Source organism: Oncorhynchus nerka, linkage group LG2 (assembly GCF_034236695.1).
Source record: "Oncorhynchus nerka isolate Pitt River linkage group LG2, Oner_Uvic_2.0, whole genome shotgun sequence".
Classification (NCBI taxonomy): Eukaryota; Metazoa; Chordata; class Actinopteri; order Salmoniformes; family Salmonidae; genus Oncorhynchus; species Oncorhynchus nerka.
This window is the reverse complement of record NC_088397.1, coordinates 23,852,494-23,874,104: the sequence shown is the minus strand read 5'-3', so window position 1 is coordinate 23,874,104 and position 21,611 is coordinate 23,852,494. Positions and strand designations below refer to the sequence as shown.

The following is a 21,611-nucleotide window of genomic DNA, read 5'->3' as shown; positions in this document are numbered from 1 at the left end:
ACAAAGGGATATTCAGCGTCTGTTTACACATCTACCAAATCGGTGCCCTTCTTTGCAAAGCATTTAAAAACCTCCCTGCTCTTTGTGATTGAATCTGTGCTTGAAATTCACTACTTGATTGAGGGACCTTAAAGATAATTGTATGTGTCAGGGTACAGAGATGGGGTAGTCATTCAAAAATCATGCTACCCACTACTATTGAACACGGAATGAGTCCATGCAACTTATTATGCGATTTGTTAAGCACATTTTAAATTCTGAACTTATTAAGGCTTGCCATAACGAAGAGGTTGAATACTTGACTAACATTTCAGCTTCACATTTTTTATTGATTGCAAAACGTTTCTACAAGCAAAATTCCACTTTGACATTATGGTATATCAATTTTAATATTCAGGCTGCAACTCAACAAAATGTGGAAAATATTAAGGGGTGTGAATACTTTCTGAAAGCACTTTAGGGCTCTGTCACCCTAACATAGCATGGCCTCACTGTGAAGTCGAGTCATGAGTTAATTTAGCCTAAAACTGTCTAATTCCAATTGTCTGTTATGAGTAGCATCATATCCATGCAAACTCTACAAAAAAACACATTAGCCTACCTCAAACTTCTCAGCTTCTGCAGTGCAATTCCTTGAAGCCTTCGGTCATGCATTGCAAATGTGTTTAGTGGCAATGTCAGTCAACCTTGCTAAAGAAAGTAGAATCCTCACTTCCAGACAGATTGATTGGCTACTATTCATTTCGCAAATAATCCTGATTGGACAGCTCTCTTGTCAGCTGCAGTACCGCATACAGTCACTATCATGTCTCCCCCACGCCTTTCTTGCGGTGAGATCAGATGCAGAGCCCAGCGCAGGACGGACACAGTTTCAGCACCTCTTGTCTTGGTGGGATGTAGACAACTAGACCGGTAGGTTCAAATGCTTTGTAAACTGAATCCTATTGCTGCTATTTGTGTTTGTCCAGTGGCGGCAGCCCGCAACAGTTGGTACAGTTGGTACACTTGGTACAAGCTTTCGTCGTCATTCAGCCTTTTTATTTCGTGCATGCGACTACTTTGTGGTTAGATTATAATCGTTTTATAGTGACAGTGCAAACCATTCGGTCGCTGCTTCTTTGTGTTTAGAAATGCATCGTCGTTCGCTATTGTCCTATTGGCTTTGCCCTCTGATGCACCGTCCGGGACTCCAAAGGAATGTTCTGTATTGAAGAGTGCGTCTCACATTAGCAGCGATGTTTTGTGGTCCAGAATTGTCGGCAGATTTTATGTAAACTACGGCTTTGATGCAAAGCGATCCAAATAGCTATGAGTTGAAACCCTTGTATTGCTGCGCTTGAAGTTAATTGCGCAAGGCTAGCCTACATGTTTATGTCATTTTGAACTTCATGTCATATTGTTGTTTGTTGATATAGTCTATCATACTGAACACATGCCTCGGGAAGAAGTCCACTAGCACTTACTGTATGTCATCCACATACTACAGGGCGTTCAGCATAGGGACATACATTAATATACAACTACTCTTTTAAATGCCACACATCGGCTACACTAACAGGATATTTCACTCAGAATCTCCCTCATCAAATGGGAACCTATAAGCCTAGGGAGGCAAGGATTCATCGCATTCAAAGCATAAACATGAATTATGAATGGTTTCTTAATCGGCTTTGCATAGGCAAAATATATAAAAGTATATTCACTTTTTACGTATTGATTTTCATATTACGTTTTGGTGATAGCATCTGTTTTTTGACATGATGGTGCACCAGCCACACCACACTGTTGAGATGAAAATGTACTTGCTATACTTGGAAAAAGCCTTTAATTATATCATAGGGGAGGAGAGGATGAACAGTGTTGATAGAGGCATATGTTTGCAGTAAGTAGGTTCAATGCACTTGTTCTACTACAATGACCTTGCACATACAAAAGCCAATAACTGCATGTGGACAACAAATGTTACATACCCAACAGTAGGTCGTTGATTTGTTTACTGTCCAGGACTAGAGTATCACCACTGTTTACCATTTAGGTGTAGTATACACAAGCATGACAACGTTAAATCAAAAGCAAGACTGAACCTCCTCCGTTTGTAGAACTGTTGATTGTAGCCAATAAGGCATAGTGACCATTTAAGCTGCAACGTCTTGTCATTCTGTGAACAGTGTGTCTAAACCTCGGGAAATCTATTGGCAGAGACTTATTCTGACAGAGCCTTTGTGGGGCGAAACGCCATAGATCTCACGCCGTAGGCTTTTTCACTGTGCGACTGATCCTCTTTTGGAATTACACTGCTGCTTGAACTTGCTACATTAATACTTTTCACACACTTGCTTGTCAGAAAGTAATGCTGTAGCAAGAAGTATAGTCCGTCTTGTGTTAGCGCAGCCTCTCTCTGTCTCTCGACCTTACAGTGCCTGGTCGCTAATTCCCCTGGTCCTGCCAAAATTCCCTCATTTAAACCTGCGTTCTGGCATCCTACCAGTAACTGATATTTTATGGGTGAAAAAACCCGTCCCATTTCATTTCAAACATCCTCAGTGCCCCTTTTATCTAATTTGACAAGAAAGGCAGCAGTTGAATCTCAATTAAACAATGACATATCAAAACGGGTATCTTAAACATATGGAAGCTTTAAATGAGGAGAACAATGAAGGTTGTGGAAGAGAAGAGAGAGAGGAGGGGTCTTTATATGTACAAGGGATTGAGATGCTGAATTGGTTTGATCTCATCTAAACACTGTCATATTGACTGATCTCAATAATATCACATTCCTCACAATTGCCTATTCTTCTCTACTGCATTGAAAGATTACGGTTCCTTCAATAGAAATCATGGGCTATAATCAAAGAGAAAGCGTCTTGTTTCTCCTGGCTGTACCCTACAGAGTCTATGTTCACGTTTGCATTACCTTAGATATAGATCGATTGTAAGCCAATACAGAAAGTAGCCGTGTGCTGTCAGCAGGCCGTGCATCTGTCAAGTGTAATAGGAACCCAATAAAAGCCTTGGATGCACTTTATCTTACGTTAACAGAGGCGGTCGACGGGAAGCAACGATTTGCCTTATTAAGGAAACATCCTGTGCATTTGTTTAGAAGCACTGATTCCCGTCAAAATCTATTGCAATATTGAACGTGTACCGATCCAGGTCATATCACAAACCCTCTTATCTATAAATAGCTACTTATCTTTTACCGTCATGTCCCGTTGACACTGGCGAGGAGAAGCGACACTGTACCCTGTGTATTAACTCTCCGAGGGGCATTTGATTGCGCTATGGCCCTTCTCTCCACTTGCTACTTGCTTAAGATTCATTGTATGCGTTGTTCCATTCGTGTAGGGAACATGTAGGTCTACATCTAGGATGTATTTGACTTGAGAAATTGATCCTTTGAAATAAACACTTCAGAACAATGCAACAGTGTACTGGCACAGTTCTAATGGAATTGAATATTGAATGCTCTTTTAGCCACAGGGATAATAAAATATCCAAGTGCTACACATTCTTAATTACACTTGTGTGCTGTGGTGGAATGATATTTATAAGAATCTACAAGGTTAAATAGTTAATTCAGGAGATAAACACAATGTGACAGTGATGGATGGCATCGATAAGAGAGCAATATAAATGTGGATTGCAAAATAGCATATTACGCTGTTCCCAGGTCATGTGCACTCCAGCGTTTGTTTGTTTTCTTTCATATCAAAACAATTTAAAAGGAAAATCTGTGTCGCGGTAAACTTTAAAAAAAAAATTTTCCTCAGGGGAATATTTTTTGTCTTTCAAGTCTAGCCGGCCTGAGCTTGTCAAATGCCTATCTTCTTTCGTCCAAACAGAGTCCGCATGAAACAGCTGCCATTTTACTAACACCCTGTGGATGTGTGTATATTGGGTCAGTATTTGGGATTGTTTTAGTTGAAGGTCTTTTAAAAGCCTGCTATATGGCAGGTTGGTTTAGTAAGGGGCCTAGCAGGAGCATAAACTCTCCCTGTAAAGTGCCTTCCGCTGTTTACAATAAATACAGTTTACCCCTTACATATGAATTAATATGACTTAGAGTGTCATATATTTTACTATTCTATTCCTGTCCCCATTGGAGAAAACTTTTTGGTTCCAGGTAGCACTCTTTTGGGAAAGGGTTCTACATGGAAACCAACAGGCCTCTACCTGGAACCAAAAAGGGTTCTTCAAAGTGTTCTCCTATGAGTATAGCTGTAGACCCCTTTTAGGTTTTAAAATAGCACCTTTTTATCTAAGACTTTACCTGTAGTCTGTTGGCTATATATTATTTGTGTGACCACATTTTTGTGGGACTATATTCTGCCTAAAGCAATAGTTCACTTGTTTTACCAAAATACTGCTGCTGGTTTCTGCTGGTAATGTCAATTGTGTTGGTATAGCATGCATAAAAGGCACTAGTCTTGTGTAGTGTTAATATGAACCACAGTACAGCTATAATACAATTCCTCACATTTCCATGAGTGATTTTCAATCTCCAAGCGTCTCCAACATTTTCATGCTGATGTGATTTGACCTGTGCTGTCCTCCTCTATACAGAGTCACTAACAAATGCAACTGTACATTTCATCCATCTCACTCAATGCTCGGCCTTGATCATCTTTGTCATTGCCATCCAGAGTTTTTTGGATCACTAGATAATCCCTTTAGCTATGACAGTAACACATGGCTCCCATCCTGTTTGTGCTTTCCAAGGCCCAAATGTGACAGCAGCACACAGTCAGTCAAACACAGTGACACCATTTTAATGTTTGATTTGATTTGACTCATGCATAAAATAGGCGAGCTAGATACATTTGTTGATGTTTAGCAGACACTTATCCAGAGCGACTTACAGTAAGCAGTTAGTGCATACAATTTTGTACTGGTCCCCTGTGGGAATCAAACCCACAACCCTGGCGTTACAAGCTCCATGCTCTGCCAACTGAGCCACAAAGGACCACAACACTGTGTTGTATACCAAAGTGCATGCAACACCAGTGATTAGGAAGGTACAGACTCAAATTGATTGTGTTGTACAGTATGTGAATGGTTGTTTTATCAGTGATTTAAGCAAAGCCAAGCTATAGACACAAGCATTGTCCACCATATTTGTTTACAAGAATGGCAAATGGCCCTGTATGGCAAACACAGCGTTGTTATCCTCCGTAAGCATTGTAATGGCAGACGTCCACATTCATTCTCTGTGAAAGAATTGAATAGCGTGTGATGTGATGTGAACGTGTTGGAGCGGAGCCGAGCGGCTGTCACGCCAAAAATCACAAACACATCCGAGGTTGATGAGGTGAGCTACCGCCATCTGAAGAATTGTGAGCAATGTGATGTCTAATGAACGCAGCTACATAAACTCAGTCCATTAGCTTTCCCAATATAATCCAATGGCTGATTATGAGGGGTGGAAGGGTAGCCTAGTGGCAAGTTCAAACCCCCGAGCTGACAAGGTACAAATCTGTCGTTCTGCCCCTGAACAGGCAGTTAACCCACTGTTCCTGGGCCGTCATTGAAAATAAGAATTTGTTCTTAACTGACTTGCCTTGTTAAATAAAGGTAAAATTAAAAAAATGTGGGGGAGCTAAACTGTAAACTTGCAGTCTTCCTTTAATTGCTTTAGACAGAATGTGAGGACCTTTAGGACAAAGGTTCCCCTCTAACACGTCCTTGGAGCTGGTAGAGCTGGTATCACGGTGTTCGGCAGCCAATCTGGGACAAGAGATAAAGAGGAGGCAACGATTCCACCCCATCAGCAGCCGCAGCCCACTTTGTTTTCTGCAGCCCTGCCTCCACCACAGCTGGGACTGAACGCCGACTCTGGTCCGCGCTCTGCGGTGTCGGTGTGTGGATCTACAGTACATGAGCAGCCTACAGAGCATAGGCCACTGCACCATTGTTGGCTGTGGGAAGGGAAGAGCTCCAAGCTCTGAGAGTTTCTCATGGGTCTCGGATATAATTTGGTTCTGCTGAAGGGCCTTTGTTGGTTTGCCAACCTGGCCACTGGAGGCGGACGGCTCCCAGCCTCCTGGTCAAGTGGATGATTGGATTTGCGCTGCAGTAGTCATACAAGAGAGGGGCTTCAGGGGAACGAGCGGTCCCCTCGCTGCCTACTTGTGTTAAACTTTGGCAAGTGCCCCTTTTCCAACAATAGTAGTTGTTAAATCTGCTCCTATATTTCCATTATGTAGAAGCTGTTATGTCCCACCCACACCACATACATTATGTCTCTGGTCCGGTGCAATTTAGAAGGGGGGGGGGGGGGGGGTCAGGCTCAGTGCGCCATTAGAACCATTTAAGCTCTTAATTGTTTTTTTTTATCCTCCTAGAACACAGCACGACTCCAAACTCATGATGGGCCTGGGTTAGAGGTTGAGAGACTGAGAGAAAGGGAGGATGAGGAAGAGGAGGCTTGGTCTTTGCCTATCTGAAGCCATGTACAGACCACAATAGCCCCCAGATGTCACATTGAAGGATTATGGCTTGTTGGAAGGACATGCTACATTTAGATGGGACAAGGTAACCTTGTTCACATTGTTCATTCTAGTCTGTTTCCACGCTGTGAGTCTGTGAACAAAACAATATTACAGCTCAGTGGACTACAATGTTCCATTTGAATACTCATTTGTTCACTCCAATAGGCTATGCACTACACAGGAGGTTGGTGGCACCTTTATTGGGGAGGATGGGCAAGTGCTAGTGGCTGGAGTGGAATAGGTGGAAAGGTATCAACAACATCAAACACATGGTTTCTTTGTGTTTGATGCCATTCCATTCGCTCCGTTCCAGCCATTATTATGAGCCGTCCTCCCCTCAGCAGCCTCCACCGATGCACTATTCTGATTGTTTATACAGTATATAGAATGGAGTAGACGTAACAGTATTTTTTATTGCAAACAGTAATTAGATACAGACCACGCATGTTTCAGTTTTCCTCTGAGATCTGCATGTCAATTTGACATTTGCTTTCCTCTCAGAATTATGCCTCTCAAATTGATTTTGAAGGGAGGCAGGTTTAATATGGAACTGTCTGATCCCTGGCTTATCCCGATGGTCACATGACCTACTAGTACTAGGGGATTTAAACACTCTATGAATCAGAGGTGCTCTTTAAAGGCTTTGACTGACTTTGAAATGAACCAAAAAATGTAAGATCACTTAAAAAAAACACACACATTGACTCATCTCATTTGCTCCACTAGACTCCACTAGACCAGTCTTCTGTGAGAAAGAAAATTAATAAAATATTTATTAGGGATCCATTAGTTCCTGCCAAGGCAGCAGCTACTCTTCCTGGGGTTTATTATGGATCCCCATTAGTTCCAGCAGCTACTCTTCCTGGGGTTTATTATGGATCCCCATTAGTTCCTGCCAAGGCAACAGCTACTCTTCCTGGGGTTTATTATGGATCCCCATTAGTTCCTACCAAGGCAGCAGCTACTCTTCCTGGGGTTTATTATGGATCCCCATTAGTTCCTGCCAAGGCAGCAGCTACTCTTACATCACACATAAAACAAAAGATAAAACAGTACATCATAAAACATTACATATCTACAAAACAAAAGGTATAATACCACCATACAACATTATTTCAAGGTACGTGTGTGTAGAGTGCTAGCTTTTGTGTGCTTATGCGTGTGTGTGTACTAGAGGTCGACCGATTATGATTTTTCAAAGCCAATGCCGATACCAATTATTGGAGGACCAAAGAAAGCCGATACTGATTAATCGTACGATTTCTATATATATATATATATATGCAAGCGCAACGGACCCCCCTTCAGCAGTGAGGAAATGGGAGCAGCCACCTGCCCAAAACCCTGGTTAAACTTCCGGTAGTAGTTGGCAAACCCTAAAAATCGCTGCACTTCCTTTACCGTGGTGGAAGTTGGCCAATTACGCACAGCTGCAATGAGGTCACACTCCATCACCAACCCCGATGTGGAAATACGATATCCTAGGAAGGAGACGGCCTGTTGGAAGAACAAGCATTTCTCCGCCTTGACGTACAGGTCTTGCTCCAACAGTCGCCCAAGTACTCTGCGCAGCAGAGACACATGCGCGGCTCATGTAGCGGAATATATCAGAATGTCATCGATATAAACCACCACACCCTGCCCGAGCAGGTCCCTGAGAATCTCATCTACAAAGGATTGGAAGACTGCTGGAGCATTCTTCAACCCGTATGGCATGATGAGGTACTCATAATGGCCTGATGTGGTACTAAATGCTGTCTTCCACTCATCTCCGTCCTGGATACGCACCAAGTTATACGTGCTCCTGAGATCCAGTTTTGTGTAGAAGCGTGCCCTGTGAAATGACTCAATCGCTATGGCGATGAGAGGTAGCGGGTAACTACCCCATTGTAATGGAATTTAGACCTTTATATTCAATGCACGGGCGCTGACCTCCCTCCTTCTTCTTCACAAAAAAGAAACTCGAGGAGGCAGGTGACGTGGAGGGCCGAATATACCCCTGCCCCAGAGATTCAGAGACATATGTCTCCATAGCCACCGTCTCCTCCTGTGACAGGGGATACACGTGACTCCTGGGAAGTGTCGCGTCTACCAGGAGATTTATCGCACAATCCCCTCGTTGATGAGGTGGTAATTGAGTCGCCTTCTTTTTACAGAAGGCGATAGCCAAATCGGCATATTCTGAGGGAATGCGCACGGTGGAGACTTGGTCTGGACTCTTCACCATTGTACCACCTATGGAGACTCCTACACACCTGCCTGAGCACTTGTTGCCACGAAATCTTGGGGTTGTGACGGGCCAACCAGGGTATCCCCAGCACCACGGGAAACGCAGGTGAATCAATAAGAAGAGACTAATTCTCTCCCCATGACCCCCCTGCGTAACCATGTCCAGTGGAGCCGTGGCCTCCCTGATTAGCCCTGACCCTAATGGTCGGCTATCCAAAGAGTGGGAAAGGCTGATCAACCTGAACAAGAGGGATCCCTAGACTAGAAGCAAAAACACGGTCAATAAAATTCCCCGCTGCGCCTGAATCTACAAGCGCCTTACCCTGGGAATGAGGGGCCAACTCAGGCAAAGCAATCAACACATACATGTGAGCAACAGGGGACTCTGGGTGAGTCTGGTGCCTACTCACCTGGGGTGCCTGAACAGTGCCCTGCCCGTCGTCTCGACTCCCAGAAAAGCTCCTCCTGCACCGGTCAGCGGTGTGCCCCCACCAACAACATCTGGCGCCGGAAAGAGCTCCTCCTCCTGTCGCCCTCGCTGCCGCACTTCCGAGCTCCAGGTGTTGGAGCAGAGGTGCTGGGGGATGAAACGGACAAAGCCCTTCCGGACATCCGCTGGTGGCCAGCAAGTTGTCCAGCCGAATAGACATGTCCACTAGCTGGTCCAAGGTGAGGGTGGTATCTCTACAGGCTAGTTCCCTACGGACGTCCTCACGCAAACTACACCTATAGTGATCGATCAAGGCCCTGTCATTCCATCCCGCACCGGTTGGCCAAGGTCCGGAACTCCAGGGTGAAGTCCTGCGCGCCCCTTGTCTCCTGCCTGAGATGAAACAGACTTTCACCCGCCGCTCGACCCTCCGGTGGGTGGTCGAACACTGCCCGAAAGCTGCGGGGGAACTCTGGGTAGTGGTCCCTCGCCGAGTCTCCATCATTCCAGACCACTCCAGGGCCTTGCCTGAGAGGCAGGAGACAAGAGCGTTCACACTCTCACGTCCCGAGGGAGCCGGGTGCACAGTTCCCAGGTAGAGCTCCAGTTGGAACAAGAACTCCTGACACCCGGCAGCCGGCAGCCGTCCCATCGTACTCCCCCAGGAGCGCGAGCCGAATTACACTGGAGCCAGGTGACGCATGAGAGGGTTGTGGGGGTGGTTGCAGTGTGGCCGGTGGAGGAAGGCCATCTCTCTCCCACCTGTCCATCATCGCCATCACCTTTTCCATTGCCGTTCCCAGACGCTGCAGTACGGCTGTATGTTGTTGCACGCGCTCATCCATTGATGTAGGGAGAGTGTCTGCTCCTATTGACTCCATAAAGCTGGTGCGGGATTCTGTTGCGTGCGTACTGAAGGTAGGTGAGGAGTCAAACGCAGGAGAGCAGAAATGTCAGTGTAGCGTGTAACTTTTAATCAGGTCCAAAACAAACACAGTCCAGTACAATTGCCCAAAACCCAATGGGAACAAACAGTTCTCACGTAAGGCGTAGAACCACAATGCACCTTACTAAAATCACTACACACGAAAATACACTGACGCAAGCCTCCACAAGCAACAAGAAAAAATAATCCCGCACAAACCTAAGCGGGGAAACAGGGTAAATATACACACAGAAATCAAAGCAAATTAAAACCAGGTGTGACAGAACCAAAGCCAAAACAAACGGAAAAGGAAACATGGATCGGTGATGGCTAGTAGGTCAGTGACGCCGACCGCCGAGCCGCACCCGAACAGGGAGCGGAGCCACCTTCGTTGGAAGTCGTGACAGGGGCATATTCAGGGAGGGAGTCAGACTCCCCAGCTACAATTTTGACCCAAAAATGGCTTATTTTGGTACCACTCTGTCCTGTAGATATAGCACGGTACTGGCTTGCCTCATTTTGACTGTTTTCCAAGTAGTTCATTTTACCAAGGATATAAATTCCCTAAGGTGAAGCTAAAATGTGTACATTTAGCTCTATATCCAAGCATTTTGGATCATACCCAGGGATGGATTACCGAACGGGCATGCAAGGAACATGCCCTGTGGCCCCTGATTTCCAGGGGGCACCTATTTTTATTTTATTTTTTATTTTACCTTTATTTAACTAGGCAAGTCAGTTAAGAACAAATTCTTATTTTCAATGACGGCCTAGGGGCAGAACAGGGGCAGAACAACAGATTTGTACCTTGTCAGCTCAGGGGTTTGAACTTGCAACCTTCTGATTACTAGTCCAACGCTCTAACCACTAGGCTACCCTGCCACCCTAACCAAGTAACGTTTTTGTTTTTGGGGGTTGTGTGCCTCCTGGAGGTAACGTTGTATATGTTAGGAAAATGTGTAGAATTGCAGGAGATTTGCTGGAGGCCGGTGCCCCGGGGCCTCAAATGCAGTAGCCCGGCCCTGATCCAACATCTCTCCATTACCAATAAACAGGGGAAGTTTGCATTTTTTGTGGGGGGTGTATAATCTTTGTTCTTTTGTAACTTTCTCACTCATCATTATTCATGATTATCCATATTCATGGTAGCATCCACATTAATGTAGAAGTGTTCAGAAACATCTTCTATTCTTATTTACAATAAAAATGACTACAACATGACATTATGCACCATTCAGTTCCTATTGGGCAAAGCATAATCTGAATCACAAACCCCCCCAAAAAATGCAAATGCATCCAACAAGTTTGTAGAATCACAAGCTTAATGTAATCATTGCGGGCTAGGAATATGGGACCAAATACTAACATTTTGCATACTTGAATACACTTACATTTACGTGAATTTGTCAAAATGCTTATGATTTTTTTTGTCATCAGGTGAAAATACTCTTACATATTGTGACCTCATTAAATATTTGATCTCAAATCCAAAATGCTTGAGTATAGAGCCAAATTGTGTATATTTACTGTCCCCTGGGAATTGTGGGAAAGAATATCTATGACTTAAGGATGAAGGAATGCTCTGTTATCCCTCCTGAGGGGAATTTGATTGTGTGCACTACTTACATTATTGTCCTTTAATTCATAGTTGTTTTGTTTTTGTTTAATCATGTGATGCTACTGTACATATAGAGGTCACCGTTTTCACAGTTTATTCTTGACGAGACCCCCAGTACTGTAGGCATTTGAACATGGATTTGAACATGGGTGTTGAATGTATTGCATTTTGTAGTTTAACAAGGTTTTATAGAACATCATCTGTTGCGGTCAAAAATAGTAAATCAACCTGACTTGTACTTCAACTGTAATCCAGATATTTGGATTTAGCCATTTCTTAGCAAAGCATCTGTCTCCTTAAGTCCTTATTTTCATTTCGCAGGCTACACAAAATGTCATTGCTTCATGATAGGGGTGCTGTGATGTGTTGCACACAATATCATCTCCCATTTGTTGAGCCCATGCATATTTCATGATGCAGTTGATTACAGTTTCTGGATGATGTTTGTATTTAATAAGCACAGGGCCTTGGATGGGATGATCTCACACAAGGGAAGATACTGGATTATGTCTTGAGTATACGTATTATACATCATGATTACCACGAGTCGGTAATACTCCAGCAATTTTTTCAGATGTTTATCAGATGCTATCAATGACCTTATGAAAGCAGGAATTCTATTGAATCTGTTCAATGCAACAAGGATTGCTTCCGTGACACACACTATGCTCCCTTGGCCCTTTCCGGGCAGCGAAGACGTGGATGTTGATTAAGGCAGCCTTCCGCACCTCTCTGATTCAGAGGGGTTGGGTTAAATGTGGAAGACACATTTCAGTTGAATGCATTCAGTTGTTTAACTGAATAGGTATCCCCCTTTCCTTTTCCTTTCTCACTTTGTCCTGTGCACATTTCAACTTGCTGTCAACTGACCCAGGACCAGTTTATGCATCAGGAGTGGTGTAAATTACTTAAGCAAAAATACTTGAAAGTCCTACTTACGTTGTTTTTTTGGTATCTGTACTTTACTATTGACATTTTTGACAACTATTACTTTTACTCCACTACATTCCTAAAGAAATAATGTATGTTTTTCCGTGACACCCAAAAGTACAAAATTCTGAATGCTTAATTAACAGGACAGGAAATGGTCCAATTCACACACTTATCAAGAGAACATCCCTGGTCATCCCTACTGGCTCTGATCTGGGAGTGTTGGAGTGTACCTTTGACTGTCCGTAAATAAAATAAAAATGCAAGAAAATTGCGCCATTTGGATTGCCAAATAGAAGTAATTTCAAATGATTTATACATTTACTTCTACTTTTGATACTTAAGTATATTTTTGCAATTACATCTACTTAAACTCAAGTATGACAATTGGGTACTTTTTACACCACTGTACATCAGTACATAAAGTCATTGAGTCTTTCCCGAGACTGAAATATGTGATGAGCCTCCTTTTGATTAAATCTTTGATAGCAAACACCTTGATCTTCATACAATACTGATTTAATCTCATTGTGCTTAGGAGCATCTGCCAGCGACCCAGAAAATTGGGAAGGGATGGAGTGATTATGATGAGTGATCTGATAACTCCACATGATGGAGAAAAAAACCAAGCTTAGACTTTAGATGCACATCAATCCCTTTATATTGGCTTGTAGCGAAATATACTTCTGTTCACTGTGCTTATCACATCGCCTTAGCAAAGAATCATTTTTAAAAATTCTAAGAAATTGTGCCATCTGGAATATTCTTTCCTGACATATTCCCAAGCATCTAGCGATGTGTGTCCAAATAACCAATCTCTTAGAAATGTTGTTGATAGTTATCATTAGTCTTGATCTACTAAGTAAAAATGTATATTTTTCATGTCTCCTGACCCTTCCAGCTAAATTAAGATGAGCTCGTGATTAAGTCTGTGGTGGTCACAAAATTTAGTCAGCTGGTGATTGTCAAGCAAATAACTGTCGGTCTCACGGTAATTGACTGTTAATTACCATAAACACATTTAGCATCTCCAGGCTTCCACACAGAGCCTACAAGCCACTGATGTGGCTATGCCAAATGGCTGTGGGCTACACTAGTTCATTTAGCAGACAAGATTTGCTTAGAATTACGTGGCATTATTTTATAGTATGAAGAATACACGTGATCTAGTCTTTCTCACAGTCTAGAAGTGAAGGCAGACACATCGAGGATGCAACTGCGCATGTTCTTATCCAATTCCGAGGTGCATATTGAAGATATTGGAAGAACTGTACACATTTACTTTTCAACAGCTAATAAAATGATTAGGCCTAACGAACAGCAAAATCACTAGCCTATGTCTACTATCCCCCATAGTACAAAAGTCGACCTGTTCTATTCTGTGCAATAAATAAATATTCCAAACATAGTCTGGGACAGTTGTCAGGTGCAATTGATCCCAAATTAATAAAACCACTAGCATAAAAAAAAATGTTTTACTCAATGTGTCTGACGCAATAGATCAGAACGTTTAGCTTAAAATGTTGATAAACTATTAGGCTATTTCTTGACACTACAAGCGCTGCAATGCGCACATGGCAGTAGGCTATAAGTGCAAATGTTCCATTAGTGGGAAAACACCATTATCAAAAGCAGTGGTGTAAAGTACTTAAGTAAAAATACTTTAAAGTACTACTGTCACACTGTTTAATGATTGGAGACAGGCGCAGGAATACATAGGGTTTTTTATTTCTCCACGTCGGGGACGAAGCCCAAAACAAATAAGTATATACATAACACAGTGATGTAACCCAAACAAAAGAGCGAGGTGTAAAACCTCTAAATAATACAAGGGACGAGACCCGTAATAATAAGTGCACAATAACACGAAGTACGAAAGCCGATACAACAGAGCACAGGTACTCACAAGACCAATGGACATGGGGACAATAATTGACAAGGACAATGGGGAACAGAGGGCACATATAATACTAATCACATAATACATACTAATCAGAGGGAATGGGAACCAGGTTTGTGTAATGAGACAAAACAGTCCGGGGTTGGTGGGAAGGTATCCAATTCAGTGATGTCTAGAAGGCCGGTGTCGTAGACCTCCGGAGCTGGTGAACGGAATGAGCAGCAGTACCTGGGGGATCTGTGACAGTACCCCCCCTGACGCGCTGTACCAGCTGGACGACACCGGCCTCGGGGAGGACCACAAGGACGCGGTGTGCGTCGGTCAGGGCGCCAACGGTGAAAATCCCTGGTCAGAGAATCGTCCAGGATGTCCACCGCAGGAACCCAGGACCACTCCTCTGGGCCGTACCCCTCCCATTCGATGAGTTACTGGAGACGCCCCGCCCGACACCTCGAATCCAGGACTTCACAGACCGAGAACGCCGGGCCTCCCTCAATGTCCAGAGGAGGAGGCGGGGCGTCACTGGGTCCAGCCTCAGCGAGGGGACCAGGCACCACTGGCCTGAGGAGAGACACATGAAAAGTCAGGTTAATGCGGTAATCAGCAGGGAGTTGCAAACGGTACCTTACCTCATTAACCCTCCTCGGGACTTTAAACGGCCCCACAAACCGCGGGCTCAGCTTCCTGCAGGGCAGGCGGAGGGGCAAGTTCCGGGTGGAGAGCTAGACCTGGTCGCCTTGACAGAAAACAAGCGCCTCACTGCGGAGGTGGGCATCCCTAGCCAAGGTGGGCCTCCAGTGTTATGCAGGTGAGTGAGGACCCAAAAGCGATTTAACAGAAACAGAGTCTTTTAATGTCCAAACAGGGAAAACATAAATCCTCAATCTTTACAGGAGATGTCCAAACAGGGAAAACATAAATCCTCTATCTTAACAGGAGAGTCCCCCTTCTAGTAGTAGAGGAGAATAGCAGGGCTAGCGGCAACAGACTGCTGGTCCCTCCGGGTAGGCGCGGGCCGTAGAGGACAGAGACACCTGCTCACACGCAGCATCTGATGAAGAGGCAGATTACGACAGGACGGGACAAGGGCAAAGCAAACAAGAATCCGACAAGGACAGAAGCAGAAACAGAGAGAGAAATAGAGACTTAATCAGAGGGCAAAAGAGGGGACAGGTGTGAGAGAGTAAACGAGGTCGTTAGGAGAATGAGGAACAGCTGGGAGCAGGAACGGAACGATAGAGAGAGAGAGAGATAGAGAGAGAGAAAGTAACCTAATACGACCAGCAGGGGGAAACGAAGAGAAGAGAAAGCACAGGGACAAGACATAACATGACAATACATGACATCCAGTACTTCTCAGTCAGGCAGGCGATGGTACAGCTTGTCCCAGGATGACCCGACACAGGCGCCGTGTGTGCCCAGGTAAGGAGACGGTCCCGCACACCCGTGCGATTCTCCGGGCACTGTGCATGCTCAGGTGCATCACACCACTGGTGCGATGATATGGGACAGAGGGATGACGGGGGTCTCCTCTCCTCTTCGTCATAGAGGCAAGACAGGGTGTCTGCTTTCACGTTCTTCGAGCCTGGCCTATATGAAAGCAGGAATTGGAACCTGGCGAAGAATATAGCCCAACTGGCCTGTCTCGGGTTTACCCTCTTCGCTGCCCTGATGTACTCCAGGTTGTGGTCGTCCGACCACACCAGGAAAGGGTGTTTGGACCTCTCCAGCCAGTGCCTCTACGCCTTCAGAGCCTTCTTGACCACCAAGATTTCCCAGTGACCAGAGCCGACTCGTTCCATCCGGTGGAGGCTGCGATGGTCCGGAACTCACAGGCGAACTCCGAGGCGGTCCTAGATCTCTGGTGTAATCGGAGTAGGTGCTCACCCCCCCTCTCGGCCCTCCACAGGATGATCAAACACAGAGTGGAAGAGGAAGCGCTCGTAGGACTCAACCTCGGGTCCCGACCATTTCCCAGAACGCTGCACCACAGTCCAGGGCCCGTCAAGGCCAGTCCCGAGATGACGGTGGCAACCCTGTCTCTCCTGGGGGCGGCAGGGTAGCCTCGTGGTTAGAGCGTTGGACGAGTAATCGGAAGGTTGCAAGTTCAAAACCCCGAGCTGACAAGGTACAAATCTGTCGTTCTGCCCCTGAACAGGGAGTTAACCCACTGTTCCTAGACCGTCATTGAAAATAAGAATTTGTTCTTAACTGACTTGCTGTTACGGTTCTCTTCTATCTCCTCCTCTGAAGAGGAGGTGTAGCAAGGATCGGACCAAAATGCGGCGTAGTTGGTGTTCATGTTCTTTAATAAAGTAGAAACTCAAACATGATACAAAACAAACAACGTGAAAAACCGAAACAGCCTATTTTTTTTTTTTTTTTTTATAAAAAATTATTCATTACCTTCAATACCATTCATTCTTTACAACTCATAATTTTCATACATACTCTAACAATGGTATTTTAATTTAACTAAACAAAACAAAAACCCCAAACAAAACCTCAGGGGAGCATCTTCCCTCCCCGTCACCCTACAAATTACCTTTCCCTATCTCCCCGTCCCTAATCTATCCCCTTACAAATCTAAATGATTCCCAGCCCTAAACCCCCCTTCCACCTCTCCCGAGCAGCATGCTGCCCCCACTTCCTCTCCTCCCTCTTCATCCTCCCCCTCAAATCTCCTTCTACCCTCCTCACTATCCCTTCCACCCCCCAATCTCTCCCTGTCTTCACCATGTTCTGCCTGGCTTCCCACAGCCCCCGTTTAAAGAGACTCATGAGAAGCCAGAGCAGAAACCTGTCCCTATCCGTCCCTCTCGCTCTCCCTACACCTCTCTCTAACCTGGCCCACGTCAAAACAAAATCCCCCCTTACCAAACCTAACAACACCCGTGCCCTAGCCCATACTACTCCGGCAAAGGCACAGTCCCAAAAGACATGGCGCACAGTCTCCTCCCTGCCACAAGAGGATCTTGGACAGGTGGAGGATTGCACCAAACTATACCGGTACATGATGGAACGTACTGGCAAGCACTTATGGAGGCTCAACCAATTCAGGTCCTTGAGCCTGTTGTCCAGACCCCGCACCTGCACTCCCTCCCAGACCACTTCCGAGATGCCCACTACAGGCGCCGGACTCCCTGCCTTTCTGACCTCCTCGTACAGGTGCCTGTGATCTAAACCTACTCGGGCAACTTCAACCTCAGGGTGCGCACGCAGCCACTTGGCCGCATGACCAAAGTGCCACGGAAGCTGTTCCGCCCGAGGACCCGTGTTAGACCACACCATTACGCTTCTCGCCTGATACGAGAAGAACACCCGCAGGAGGTAACCGGACGGGTGTATCACTGGATGAGCAAGCTCCGTTAACAAGAAAGAAACAAAAATTGTGTCCAGCTTGAGGGGGAAATGTGGTACCCACCTACCTCCCTCCCCGATGGGATAGATCATGCGTGCCCTGGCGAACCACTCGCACCTGCCACTCCACATAAACTGAAACACAAGCCTCACTAGAGGCCTCCTCAGACAAGCCGGCAATGGGTAGATGTACGCCAAATACAAAAGAGACGGCAACACATCCACCTTTAGGACCAGGACTTTGCCCATAAAAGACAAATACCTAGCCTTCCACATTGCTAGCTTCCTCTGTACCACTGCGATACGCATGTTCCAGTTTAGCGTCGCTGAGCCGGAGGTCTCAAAATGGACCCCGAGAATCCTCAGGGCCCCCTCACAGAGAGATAACCCCCCAGGCACATCCGTTCTACCGCGCCATCTTCCGAAAAACTTGACGGAAGACTTTGCATGGTTCAGAACTGCTCCCGACGCTCGGGTGAAATCCCCAAAGATGGCAAGGGACCTTGTCAGGCACGAGTCCTTGCACAGCAGCAAGGAAGTGTCGTCGGCGTACTGCGTCATCTTAACACGCAGCCCACCACTTCCAGGGATCAACAATCCTTCCACCTCTGTGTCTGCCCTAATGGCAGCCCCCAAAGGCTCCATGTACAGAACGAAGAGGAGAGCCGAGAGTGGGCACCCCTGCCTGACTCCAGACGAGAGGTCAAAAACGCCCGACATATAATGTACGAATCCATCCTATGAACTTCTCCCCAAATCCTAATCGACCTAACACTCTGAATAAAAAGGATCTATTCACGCGATCAAAGGCTTTCGCCTGATCTAGCGCTGCTACCATTAAAGGCAGTCCTCTATCTTCAACCCAAGCGATGGAGTCCCTGATTAACTGTAGGTTCCATCTAATAGAGCGGCCCTCTACCCCGCACGTCTGATCCTCATGGACGATGTAGGGAAGGGCTGTGCGCAACCGGTCTGCTAAAACCTTTGCAAGTAGCTTGTAATCTACACACAGCATGGTCAACGGCCGCCAGTTGCCAAGGTCTGTTACTTCCCCCTTCTTATATAAAAGTGACAGCACACCAACAGCCATTGATCCTCCCGGGACCCCCGTCTCAAGGATGGCCTTCAAGACTTCGAGGACCACTGGTCCAAGTATACCCCAAAACTTGAGATAAAACTCAGCCGGCAGCCCATCCATCCCAGGCACCTTCCCTTTTCCCATCCTCCTAAGAGCGCTCTCAACCTCTTCTAGTGAAATCTGGGCCTCCATCACTTCTCTAATGTCCTCCGGCAACCGCCTGGACAAGTGTTCTAAAAACATATTTCCCTTCTCTACATCTATTTCCCTTTCCTTAAATAAACCTTGGAAATGATCAGTTGTCACCCTGACCATATCCTCTGGTTCTCTAACTATACTACCATTTTCTTCCCTAACGCCATGCATTACCTTCCTACTCTGTCTGGCCCTAACCGACTTAAAGAACATAGCAGAACAAGTCTCATTATGTTCTAGAAAGCCACTATGCGCACGCTCCAGGAAAGCTCGAGCCTTCCGCGCCTGCAACTCCCTGAGCTGCGCCTTTAGGGTTGCGGATCTCTCCCAGTCAAACGACCCGCCGAGGTTGCCTGCCTCGTATTCGAGTTCAATTAACCTTTGGATACAATCCACCTCCCTCCTCTCCTCCCTTTTTTTCCTCTTGCAATACCCTATTATAAAAGCCCTAATCCTCACCTTAACTAATTCCCACCACTCTAACACCCCCTCGCACATGGACCGGAGGCCTTCAAGCCTCCAAAAGAAACCATTAAACCCGTCAACAAAAGCCTGCTCCTCCAGCACATCCCGATCTAACTTCCAGTACCCCCTACCAAAGAGGCAGACTGGCGACCCCACCTGCAGGAGCACCCCGTCGTGATCCGAAAAGAAAACAGGCAACAGCCGCCCAGACAACTTACCCAAAGACCTGGGTACAAAAATATAGTCGAGCCTCCGCTCAACCCCCCTGGATTTGCGCCATGTAGGACCGTCCATTTTCGGAGTAGTGTGCAGACCACCATCTACCAGACCATGGCAAGCCATTAGCCCGGCAATGGCGCCTGCACTGCTATCCCCCATTCCTAAATCTGTATTAAAATCCCCCCTATCACTAATTTCCTATTTGTGACACACAGGGGCGTCAGACAGTCCACCATCTCCCTCCTGTCTGCCACCACCTGTGGCCCATACACCACCACTAATCTAAATTTACAATCCCTTATCATGACATCCACCCCTATAACCCTCCCCTGCATTACCACAAAAGAATCCTCCACTTTTACCTCCCTGTGCCCACACAAAATCCCTACCCCGATGAGTGCACCCCCAATACCCCAAACCGACTCCCCCTTGTCCCACTCCCTCTTAAACCTATTAACATCCCCTCCATCCCTCAGGTGAACCTCCTGTAAAAAACAAAAATCAAACCCCACACCCTCCAAATAACTAAAAACCACCCTCCTCTTAACACAATCCCTTAAACCCCTTACATTTAAACTAACAAAAGTAAAATTAGACCCCATGAAAGAATAAAATAAAACATGTAATACACTCAAATTCTAAACCCAGACAGAAAAAAAAAAAACAGGAGACTCACCCGATGCTCCCCTGCTCCATATCTACCGGTGAGAACACCATCCGTACTCCCGACATTCCCCCCTCTTCCTCAATCTCACCAACCCAGGATGCAGGATTAGTGTTTGGCTCCGGGGTGCCCTGCACCCTGGGTCTACCCCCACAATCCTCCCCCTCCCCAGTGCTGCAGCTGGATTGGAAAAAAATCGGGGAGGCTGAGTCCCCAAACAAAAAACTCCCCACCTCCTCTTGTACCCAGTCCTGAGTCTTGTTAGGTGTGTCCCCACCTGGGGAAACCAGCAGCAGCCCAGATGTTTCTCCCACCCCAATCACTCTCTTGGCCATCCCTTCCCTCTCACTGTCGGCCAATCGCACCCTCCTCTTCATTCTCTTCTTTGGTGATGGCGGCAGTGGAGAGATACCACCCTCCCCCCCCCGCCAGCTCCTCCACCATACCCCTCATCTCTTCCACCAGGGCACTTTCCCCCCAGTCCACTTGCTCTTCCACCGTCTCCTTCTCCAACACTCCTCCCTCACTTTCTTCTCTCTCATGCTCCTCCACTCGGTTGCCTTCTTCCGCCGCTTTTCCTGTTTCTCCTACTCCCGTGCCTTCCGTTTCCTTCTCTCTTCCATCCGCCGCTTCTTGCTCCTCCTCCTTCCTTGCGGCCTTCCCCTCTGGACCTGTACTCTGGTCTTGAGGTGTGCTTCCTTCCCCTCCTCTTCTTCCCCCATCCCCCGCTCCTGCTTCCCCCCCAGCCGCAGACGCATATGACCTCTGACGAGCCGGGCACCCCCGCCACAGGTGTGCTGACGAGCCACACCCGTGGCACGTCTTAGGCTTGTCACAATCCCTCGCCTCGTGTTCCTCAGATCCACAAAATCTGCATTGTCTTGTGCTGCACGAGGCGAATATGTGTCCGTAGGCCATACAGCGCCTGCAAAATGGGGGCTGACGTGCATAATACAACGTCCCCCTGTCAGCCCCTAGGGAGAACATAGCAGGAGGATGGAGGTAGCCACCATGTCCCTTTGGGTCCTCTCTGAGGAGGGCCTGGAAGCCTCTCCTCCCATTCCAAAACCCAAGGGAGTCTTTGAGGTGCCTTGCTGAGGAGACGTTATC

At 46.3% G+C, this 21,611-nt stretch overlaps 1 protein-coding gene across 5 annotated transcripts in view; it reads left to right on the top strand.

Moving 5' to 3' along the window:
* The first annotated feature begins 774 nt into the window (after nt 1–774).
* The window catches only part of LOC115132854 (beta-1,3-galactosyltransferase 1-like), a 120,916-nt gene continuing 100,079 nt past the window's right edge, over nt 775–21,611 (top strand). Inside the window, exons 1-2 of one of the 5 annotated variants that reach the window (XR_010465181.1) lie at nt 775–912; nt 6,342–6,531. The gene's annotated coding sequence lies outside the window, so the exon portion shown is untranslated. The remainder of the gene's footprint in view (nt 913–6,341; nt 6,532–21,611) is intronic. The other 4 variants (XM_029665603.2, XR_010465179.1, XR_010465180.1 and 1 more) reach the window with 4 other exon arrangements.